The sequence below is a fragment of the Hyperolius riggenbachi genome, chromosome 7 (assembly GCF_040937935.1).
Source record: "Hyperolius riggenbachi isolate aHypRig1 chromosome 7, aHypRig1.pri, whole genome shotgun sequence".
Lineage (NCBI taxonomy): Eukaryota > Metazoa > Chordata > Amphibia > Anura > Hyperoliidae > Hyperolius > Hyperolius riggenbachi.
Genome location: NC_090652.1, coordinates 107,505,890 through 107,516,460, shown reverse-complemented (window position 1 = coordinate 107,516,460; position 10,571 = coordinate 107,505,890). Strand labels below are relative to the sequence as shown.

At 43.6% G+C, this 10,571-nt stretch overlaps 1 long non-coding RNA gene across 4 annotated transcripts in view; it reads left to right on the top strand.

Moving 5' to 3' along the window:
• The window catches only part of LOC137524525 (uncharacterized), a 215,744-nt gene that overhangs the window by 125,577 nt on the left and 79,596 nt on the right, over nt 1-10,571 (top strand). The window lies entirely within an intron of this gene.

The following is a 10,571-nucleotide window of genomic DNA, read 5'->3' as shown; positions in this document are numbered from 1 at the left end:
ACGGCCAGTGTGTTGTGCGCTCTCCGGTTCTCATTGGTTTGTATTGGCCGGATGCAACAGTCCGGCTCCGCTCCGGATACGTCTGCCGGAGGAGCCGGACCAAAAAATAGCGCATGTTGGATCTTACGCCGGAGTCCGGATCCGGTCCGGCTCCGGTCCGGACGGAATGGACGCATGTGACCGGACGCATAGACTTTCATTGCTGTGCCGTGCGTCCGTTCCGCATGCGGTCCGGCTCCGGCACGGCGATTCCGGACGGCAACCGCCAATGTGAACCGGGCTTTAGTTGGGTGCTAAATAATATCATCAGGTTTGTAGCAGTATTTAGAGTAGAGCATCATCTACAGTGGTTTGCAAAAGTATTCGGCCCCCTTGAAGTTTTCTAGATTTTGTCATATTACTACCACAAACATGAATCAATTTTATTGGAATTCCATGTGAAAGAGCAATACAAAGTGTTGTCCACGTGAGAAGTGGAACGAAAATAATACATGAGTCCAAACATTAAAAAAAAAAAAATAATAACTGCAAAGCAGGGGTGTGCGTAATTATTCAGCCCCCTGTGTAAATACTTTGTAGAACCACCTTTTGCTGCAATTACAGCTGCCAGTCTTTTAGGGTATGTCTCTACCAGCTGTGCACAAATAGAGACTGAAATCCTTGCCCATTCTTCTTTGCAAAACAGCTCCAGCTCAGTCAGATTAGATGGACAGCGTTTGTGAACAGCAGTTTTCAGATCTTGCTACAGATTCTCATTTGGATTTAGATCTGGACTTTGACTTGGCCATTCTAACACATGGATATGTTTTGTTTTAAACCATTCCATTGTTGCCCTGGCTTTATGTTTAGGGTCGTTGTCCTGCTAAAAGGGGAACCTCCGCCCCAGTCTCAAGTCTTTTGCAGACTCCAAGAGGTTTTCTTCCAAGATTGCTCTGTATTTGGCTCCATCCATCTTCCCATCAACTCTGACCAGCTTCCCTGTCCTTGCTGAAGCAAAGCACCCCCAGAGCATGATGCTGCCGCCACCATATTTGACAGTGGGGATGGTGTGTTTAGAGTGATGTGCAGTGTTAGTTTTCCACCACACATAGCGTTTTGCATTTTGGCCAAAATATTCAATTTTGGTCTCATCTGACCAGAGCACCTTCTTCCACATGTTTGCTGTGTCTCCCACATGGCTTGTGGCAAACTGCAAATGGGACTTTTTATGCTTTTCTGTTAACAATGGCTTTCTTCTTGCCACTCTTCGATAAAGACCAACTTTGTACAGTGCATGACTAATAGTTGTCCTATGGACAGAGTCTCCCACCTGAGCTGTAAATCTCTGCAGTTCGTCCAGGGTCACCATGGGCCACTGCATTTCTGATCAGCGCTCTCTTTGTTCGGCCTGTGAGTTTAGGTGGACGGCCTTGTCTTGGTAGGTTTACAGTTGTGCCATACTCCTTCCATTTCTGAAAGATCGCTTGAACAGTGCTCCGTAGGATGTTCAAGGCTTTGTAAATCTTTTTGTAGCCTAAGCCTGCTTTTAAATTTCTCAATAACTTTATCCCTGACCTGTCTGGTGTGTTCTTTGGACTTCATGGTGTTGTTGCTCCCAATATTCTCCTAGACAACCTCTGAGGCTGTCACAAAGCAGCTGTATTTGTACTGACATTAGATTACACACAGGTGCACTCTATTTAGTCATTAGCACTCATCAGGCAATGTCTATGGGCAACTGACTGCACTCAGACCAAAGGGGGCTGAATAATTACGCACAGCCCACTTTGAAGTTATTTATTTGTAAAAAAAAAATGTTTGGAATCGTGTATGATTTTCGTTCCACTTCTCACATGTACACCACTTTGTGTTGGTCTTTCACGTGGAATTCCAATAAAATTGACTCATGTTTGTGGCAGTAATATGACAAAATGTGGAAAACTTTAAGAGGGCCAAATAGTTTTGCAAACCACTGTATGTCCAGGCTGACAAAACTGGTTTAGAAAAATAAGTTCTGTACAAGGAGCACCAAGATGTGCAACTACCAGGCTTCTGTTTATTGTACTCTCATGTGGCAGTAAAACAAGGGGCAGCTTACATACTGAAGCATGTAGATTTAGGGTGGCATCTACAATAACGGTTTCTCTCTATTTGGCAAGTGCACTAAGCCAAGTGTCTTAACAGTTTGGATCAGCATCTTGGACCAGGACTGGATTTACCACAAGGTACTGTAGGCACATGCCTTAAGGCACCTGATCATGGAGAGGTGGCTCACTCCCATCCCCAAGTGCCTCCCTCCTGCCCTATGCAGAGTCCCAAGCAGAGTGTAACTGAGAGGTTACTCGTCTGGGCCTCGACATTCTACTGCAAGATCCCCTTTCAGTCAAGGGCATCACTAACTACTTAGTATTAGGTAGTTAGAGGTACCCTCATTATTAACGAGCACTTGTAGTAACTACCTATGTCAAGAAGGGACCCCTGAGCAGCCAGCACACTTGCAGTGTAGTTTGGTGGGGGTTTGTAGGTTTATGGAGGGCAAAGTCTAGGGTGCCAGGATATATGTGCCTATAGGCTCCTGTGATGTAAATCCGGGCCTGTCTTGGATTGTTCAGGTATGTGCAGCAGGTTTTCAGTTTAAAACCAAAGATATCGTGGACTTGGCCTGGTGTTGTGCAGAGAGTGTGGTCACATGCCCTGAGATCTCCTCTATGGAAAACTTGTCACCAGTGTCAGATATATTGGACACCCTGTATTCAGGTTCAAAGGTTTCTGTAAGCAGCACGTGAGAGTCCTATAGCCATGATAACTGGGACAAGCAGACACTACTGATAAACACCATTGACACTTGATGACAATGGAGAAGGTGTCAGACAGGCTAATTATAAACAAAGCAAGTTTGTGTTGAAGTGCCCATAACCAAGCTAAATTTCTTATCAGTGCCTCAGTTTCATATGTATTATTTACAACAGGGACTACCACTCACTTTCTTATCAAGCCAGCTGATTCAGTGTGAACTTCTAAATGTCACTATACCATGGCAAAGATGCACAAAAGTTTTGTAATGATTATTATGAATTCTGCTGCCATAGACAGGGTGAGAAAAAGATAACTTTTTCAGCACACCACAAGGAAAAGAGAAATCTCAGAATAATTTAGATAAAGTTAACTCTGACATTATTTTTTTGTTGAATACTTAGTACATTTTTACTTGTTACATGCTGAAAAGGTAAGAAGATGATATAAGGGGATTGATTAAAAAATAAAAGGATATCACTGAGGAAAATCAAATCCAGGGCTGTTTGTAGCACTGATAGCCCAAAAAATCTGGTCCAGGTGATAGAGGCCCACCTCTCTCTTGCAGACTGATGAAAAATGTGCAATACATACTTCACCCCCTCATGCGTCTTCCCAGTCCTCTAAACTCTTCTTACATCATCATGGTCATGTGGTGGAGAAAGGCAGAGCAGAGGAGATGTGGGAGGCTCCAGTCTGGACTAGTTTGCCTTGAAAAATTGGGGGTGCAAGCTATTCACTGGGAAGCAGAACACCTACCGGAGCACTATATGGGTGGAGCACTAAAAGCAGAAATACTGTATGGGGAGGAGCATTGCATGGTGGGTGCACTAAAGGGAAGGAGTGCCATAAGAAAGGAGGGACTAAATTCCTGGCACACCACCTTATACAGTTTACTGTAATAGTAGCTAAATCCTATTTGGCCTCCCAATGCTGCAAGCATGATTTGGTCTTGAAGCCAGTGATTCACAGAGTGCATAATTTCATGGTATAGGAGAGAATGCTGGAAATCATGAGTAACAGATTGGACCATTTTCAAAAGACTTGGTAATTGTGGATAGATTATGCATGTAATGAGGACTTGGCCTATACATTGTATTTCTCCTAAACTATTTAATTTGCAGGGTTGGAGTATTTCTTGGACTTATATATATCCTTATTCTCTGGACGTTGATAAACTCTGCAATGTGGTTTATTCCTTGCCCACTTGTCTGACCACTGGTTATTATGTCTCTTGTATCTTATGGTTTGTATTTTCATGTGTTTTCTTATGTTCTTGAAATTGTACCTGTTGTGCCTACTATGCATTGTACCTCCTTGGCTATTTATTTGCAATTTCCCCAATGTTTGGGGTCAGGGCCAGATTTACCATAAGGCACTGTAGGCACGTGCCTATAGGTGCCTTATGATGGAAAGGCGGCTTATTCCCCTTCCCAAGCGCCTCCCTCCCTCCTTTCATATGCAGAGTCCTGATGAGAGTGTAAATGAGAGGTTACTAACCCTACTCTTGGCATTCCACTGATGAGATTTCCCTTCAGTCAGGGGCAATACTGAGGTTCCTCTAGCTACCTAATACTTGGGGGCACCTCTATCTACTTACTGTTGAGGGTACTTCTGGCTACCTAATACTAAGGAAAGTATGCAAGGAAAGTAAGGGAGAAGTGACAGCTGGCAAAGTCAGCACACTCATGGTGTAGTTTGGTGGTGGTTTGTAGGTTCATGGAGGGTGAAGTCTATGGTGCCAGGACATCTGTGCCTATAGGCTCCTGTGTGGTAAATCCGGGCCTGTTTGGGTGAACTTTATGCTATGTGTGCAGTGCCTGTTTAAAAAAAAAACCTTTAGAAACTAAATGGGAGGAGCACCACAAGAGGGGAGCATTATATGGGGGAAGAATAATGGAGGACACTATAATTGCAAGTATAATAAGAATTGGATAGATGAGGAGTTATGGAGAGCACTGTACCTGAGGACACTGTAATAAGGGAACTCTAATGAAGAACACTACAATAGCAGGGGGTATAAGGGCTGCACATGTTACAAGTTTGTTTTTGTTTATTAATATTACTTTTTTCTGTAATGTTTTTTTGTGAGGAAGAGCTGTGTAGGTTGTGTTCATACAATATCAAGTATTTATATAGCTCAGGCATTTTCCACAACACTTTACAGAGTGCATCAAACAATTAATGTCACCAACTGTCCTTCACAGGAGATCACAACTGAATCGTTACAATAATATAAAGCTAATTGTAGCAACCAATAAACTTGCTAGCATGTTTTTGGGATGTGGGAGGAAACTGAAGCTCTGCAAGGCAAGAGTGCTTTTCACTGTTCTACCATTGCTTCCACGGCCTTACAGCAGCACATATCACCGCACATCGCTCCGCTCTCCGCCGCCATCCCGGGCTTCCCGCGCGGTGCAGAGGCCGACCTTGAGGCCACATTGTCTGCAGCTCACTGCGCAGGCTCAATTGCGCCATCTTCAGCAGTCAAATGGTCAGTGCTGAGACCTGTCCCTGGCCTGAGCTGGCACTTCAGTAAGTCAGGAGTTGTCTCTCTGTGTGAGTGAAAGAGACAAGAGGACAAGAGTGAGCATGCAGTCTATTATTTGCACTTTAACCCCTGCACACCCAGCTTGGGCTTCAGCATGTTTGCTTTTTTTTTTTTTGTATGCACTGCCCACCATTTGACCCTGAGAAATGTACTCTTCCCTCTGTTTTGATGTGTTGGTAAGCTAAAGTTAACAAAATTTTGGGATGCATTAAAAGGGAAATAAAAACTCGAGATGCTAGCATAATATTGCCCCTGTTTAACTCTCTAGCAAGGCCACATCTGGAATATGGAATTCAGTTCTGGGCACCACATTACAAAAAAGATATTGCAGATAGCGCAGAGACGAGCTACAAAATTGATACGTGGGATGGAAGGTCTCACTTATCAAGAAAGGTTAGATAAACTGGGTTTATTTAGTCTAGAGTAAAGACGCCTTAGAGGGGATCTAATTAACATGTATAAATACATCAGAGGGCAATATAATAGCTCGGCGGATGAGCTTTTTGTCCCTAGGCCTTCTCAAAGGACTAGAGGACATGATCTGCGCATGGAGGAAAAACGTTTTAGCCATTTATTTAGGAAAGGGTTCTTTACAGTAAGAGTACAGTAGGTAATGCCTAATGATGTTGATCCAGGGATTTTATCTGATTGCCATCTGGAGTCGGGAAGGAATTTTTCCCTTTTTGGGGCTAATTGGACCATGCCTTGTAAGGGTTTTTTCGCCTTCCTCTGGATCAACAGGGATATGTGAGGGAGCAGGCTGGTGTTGTACTTTATACTGGTTGAACTCGATGGACGTATGTCTTTTTTCAACCAAAATAACTATGTAATTATATATGTAAATTTCCCCCTGAGCAGGATAGTCACTCTTCATGTTGCATCGAGATATGTAAGTCTCTGATTTGCTAGTCATGATCATGTGCTAAAGCAGGATGTGACCACCGCAAATCAGAGCTTTGCAAATCTATTAGCTGGTCAAACAAGTCACATGCTTCTCCTTGAGTTCTCCTAGACATGGCCATCACTATCCCTAACCATGTATTGTTTGCTCCTATTGATGCATTGGTAAACATTTGCCCCAATGTATGAAGTTTGCTGTTCCTGATGAAAATTCAACCTCTGAGTATGGTTGTTGTTGTTCCTGATGTATTGATGAACAATTGCCCCTGAGCACAGTGTTAGCTTTTCTTGGTATGTCCATCATTATCCCAGTCCCCACCCCGCCCTCATGATGCTTGCATTTACAAATGAATTAATGAGCAATGTCCACTGAATAGGCTTGCTCCTCCCAACAAACTGATGAGCATTGGCCCTCCCAGCAAGGTGTTTGCTCTTCCTGATGCACAGAAGAACATTTGCCGCCTGTGCTGCTCGGATACCCCTTTTCAAAATCCGAATTGATCCGGATCCGGATACCCAGATATCCGGATCCGAATCGGATATCCGAATCCGAACTTTTTGGTATCCGAGTAAATTCAGATATCCGAACCCAATATCCGGCCGGATTCGGATATCTGGATAGAAAACCGGAAGTGACCTGAAAATGTCTCTCTCTCCCTCTCTCTCTCTCTCTCTGAGCAGTTCCTGACTGTGCTATCATTGTCAGGGCTAAGCGGCAGCTCCTTATTTGCCCTTTTCCTACCCTGCCCTTGTACCGTGTCAAGACGATCCTCTCCATTTTTAGTTTTCTGAGAAACTGCTCCTCTCTCAGTGCAAGCAGTCTGCACAAGAAACTGTTAATGCTAGTATTCTGTGTGTATAGATTTAATTAATTCTGCTCCTCCCTTGCATGCATTCTCACCTCTATTAGAAAAATGAAAATGATGAATATGTAAATACAAACCTTTTTTTTTGTTCTGATTTGCATGGCCTTTGCGTTACCTTGATTATTCACTGCTTGTCAGCAGTCTGGAGGCTGGGGAGAATTTCCATTTTTAAGTTTCAAAAACAAGTCTGGTGGTAATTACAGCAATTATAATACCGTCATAATGAGGAGACAAAAAGAGACCCGCTTGTGAGACCTGTTGACTTTCAGTGACAAGAGAAAGCGTTGCCAACAGGCAGTGCAGAACCGCATCAAGTGTGCGCAGAGTGGCCCCGGCACGCAGCCGGCAGTGGTCAGCGCTTTCACGGCGATAAAGTAATACAATACCCTTTAGAGTGCGTCACGACTAATTAAATGTTATTAAAAAATTTTCCATTGATATAGTTTAGTGATTCATGTCAGTGGGAAGGAAAATAAGGCTGGCTGAGTTTATTAAATATGTAAATCCACTTGTAGTGTATTTGTACAGAATGAGAAGAGGCACAAGGTGCTGCAGGCAGTCAAACCTCAATTATCAGATAAGAACTAAGAACCGTAGCTAAAATATGTGCTAATATAAAATTACAGCAATCCTGAACGCTGTATAATAAACAAGGAAGTGAGGTTGGAATCCGTTTTCAGCTGCAGATTTTCTATTCGTATTCGCCCCACTCATTCCATCCTTTTTTTCAACTTACTTGTCATATGGTATGTCCCAAGTTTGAACAATATGGTAAAAGTTTAGTCATGTGCATCACGGTCACCACCCCTCCAAATCAGGATTCCTGAGATGACTGAGCTGCCATTCACCCACATCCCACTGGGTTGGGAAGGGGTTGTTGTGGCTAGTGAATGGGACTTGGGGACTGCTGCCACGGAACTGGCCAGTCATTGACTGAACACACAGAGCAGTATGGGCCACATAGGCAAACGCAGGGGGTGATTACAGCTGCCCAGAATCCCCCCTCAGGCCAGGGCCGGTGCAGTGTCTGGGGACAGGCCCAAGTTGAGACACCAGAATAACTGCAGGCATCCTGCAACTCACAACACAGTGCTGCTGCCTGCTCTATGTGATGCTCTGCCCCCTTTCTTTCCCTGCTACAGCTGACTTTGGATGGAGCAGCAGTGTGTGTACAGAGCATGGAGCAGCTCTGGGGAACTTAACAGAGTCAGGTATGAGCACAGCCCTGTGCCCTGCTGTGTGAATGCTTCCCTTTCCCCTTCATTACCAATGTCGGCTGTCCTCATTATTATCTGTATTTAAGCTGCTCCTGATCAATCCTGTTGTCGATCTGAAGCAGATTGAACATTTAGGAAATAATTGTCAGATCCTGTCAGTTGTACAGGAAATTGCATTGTGTGTATCCTGCATGGCATACATTTGAAATCGACTTGGGCGCAGGATCCAGCTGTTATATGGCTGATCCTGCAATGCACAAGTCCGGGCCGTATTAATTACTATTACCCCTCCAGGCCGCCATAGCTAGTGGGGGAATGATATACTTCAGCTTCCAGCGATTGCTGGAGGCCGAATTATTGTGTTTTTTAAGCAACCTCAGCTCTGTCTTCTGATGGCGCCGACGTTACTCACTGAGCGCCGCTCAGTTGTGATTCCCTTTATAGTCTATGGTGGCGCCGGCTGCGCCCAAAATCTAGCAGCGCCGAAAAGCACTGCTCCGCCCTGCATGATATCCTACCATATTATTATACTGTATTATGTGTGGCTGAGGAAGACCCTTCAGGAATCCCCACCTTTGGGTTTGCCCCTGGGCCTTGCGACAGCCCTACATATCATGGACACTCACAGTACATTTATATAAAAAAAAAAAAAAGAAATCCTGGCCATATATAGCAGAATGGATTTCAGTGGGGCAGAAAATCTACAACTTGAATGGGCCTTTATGGCTTTGTTACTAGATTCTAGATCATTCTGTGCCAAAATCTTCCTAAACATTGGCGGTCCCATTACTGCCTGGGTGAGCTACAACTTCCCATCTCCCTATGCAGCCACACAGTTTCACAGAAAATCTGGAAAATGTGTTCTGGTACCAAGTGTGCAAAAAAAAAATGCAACTTTTTTAGACCCTACAATCTGGACTGGAAATAATCGTACCGTCAGGGAGGTTAATGGCCAATCCCTGTATGTCTAAAGCATGCTGAATTATTGTTTAATGTTGATGTCCACAAAGCTTTATATGCATAGAACAAGGGGCATAACAATAGACCCTGCAAGGAATGCATCTGCAGGAGGGCCAAGAAGCTCCTGGTGGCGCCATGGGGAGAGAAGTTTATTTTCCCTGTCCTGAGAGACTGACAACTAAGGACACGGAGAGAAAAAATCTTTCTGATCTCTGCACAATTGATCTAATGACTGCATCACTTAGCCACTAATAAGTAATCATACAAAGTCTTGCAGACAAACATTTGTAGACAGTCCCTATTCAGTGTGCAGAAAGCGAGAGAAGGGGGCCCCATCCAAAGATTCGCAGGGGGCCCAGTGATTTCTAGTTACGACCCCTGCATAAAACTACAAATGCTATTATTACCGTGTAAGTGTAAAATGAATGTTCAACTGGTACATACTTTTCCATGAACTTATGCAGATTTACTGTACATTGTAAGATCCACATCCACGCCAGTGCAAACTATGTTTGTATTGTGTTTATGAAATGCCCAAATCTACATCTACCAAATTCCGCATTAGTCAGCAGGGATGCAAATACATTTGAGATAATTGAGAATTATGCTAATTATTATGAAAATCCATTGTAAAAATGGGCTAATCAAATCTTGCACTGAAAGCATTTGATTGGTCTATCTTCAAGCTGCATAGATTTGCAGTAACACTTGCATAATTTTGCATCATCTTAGAATTATTTGCCTATTTCAAGTAAAGCAGAAAGTTGGCACTGAGCCTAAACTTTGTACTTAATGCCTTTTAGACGTCTACGGCAAGGAAATATTGGGTTACAAGAACTCCTATAGAAGTCCGCTTTAGGCAGCAGTCTAAGGGTTAAAATTACCTATCTGAGTCACGAGTTGGTGAGGTAAGTATTATACTTTCCACTTTTATATTTATTTTCACTTCCCTTGGGTACCTCCTAACACACATCTTGAATATTCTGCATGTCACAGGCCTATCTCCAGCCACCATAGAGTTATGTGGTACGGCTGCATTTCAGTGGAAGCCATGTTGTGGTTTTTCCAAGCAGGCACAATACAGTCTGATGTTTTTGTAAAACTGCAATCACAGATGTGTTTTGTATAATGCAGTTGTTTGAGCAGTTCATGTACGTTGTCCCAATGTATTAAGTACCTAAATTATAAATTACAGTTTGCTTTAAAGGAGTACTGTAGGGGGTAGGGGGAAAGGGATTTGAACTTACCTGGGGCTTCTAATGGTCCCCCGCAGACGTCTTGTGCCCGCGCTGCCACTCAACGATG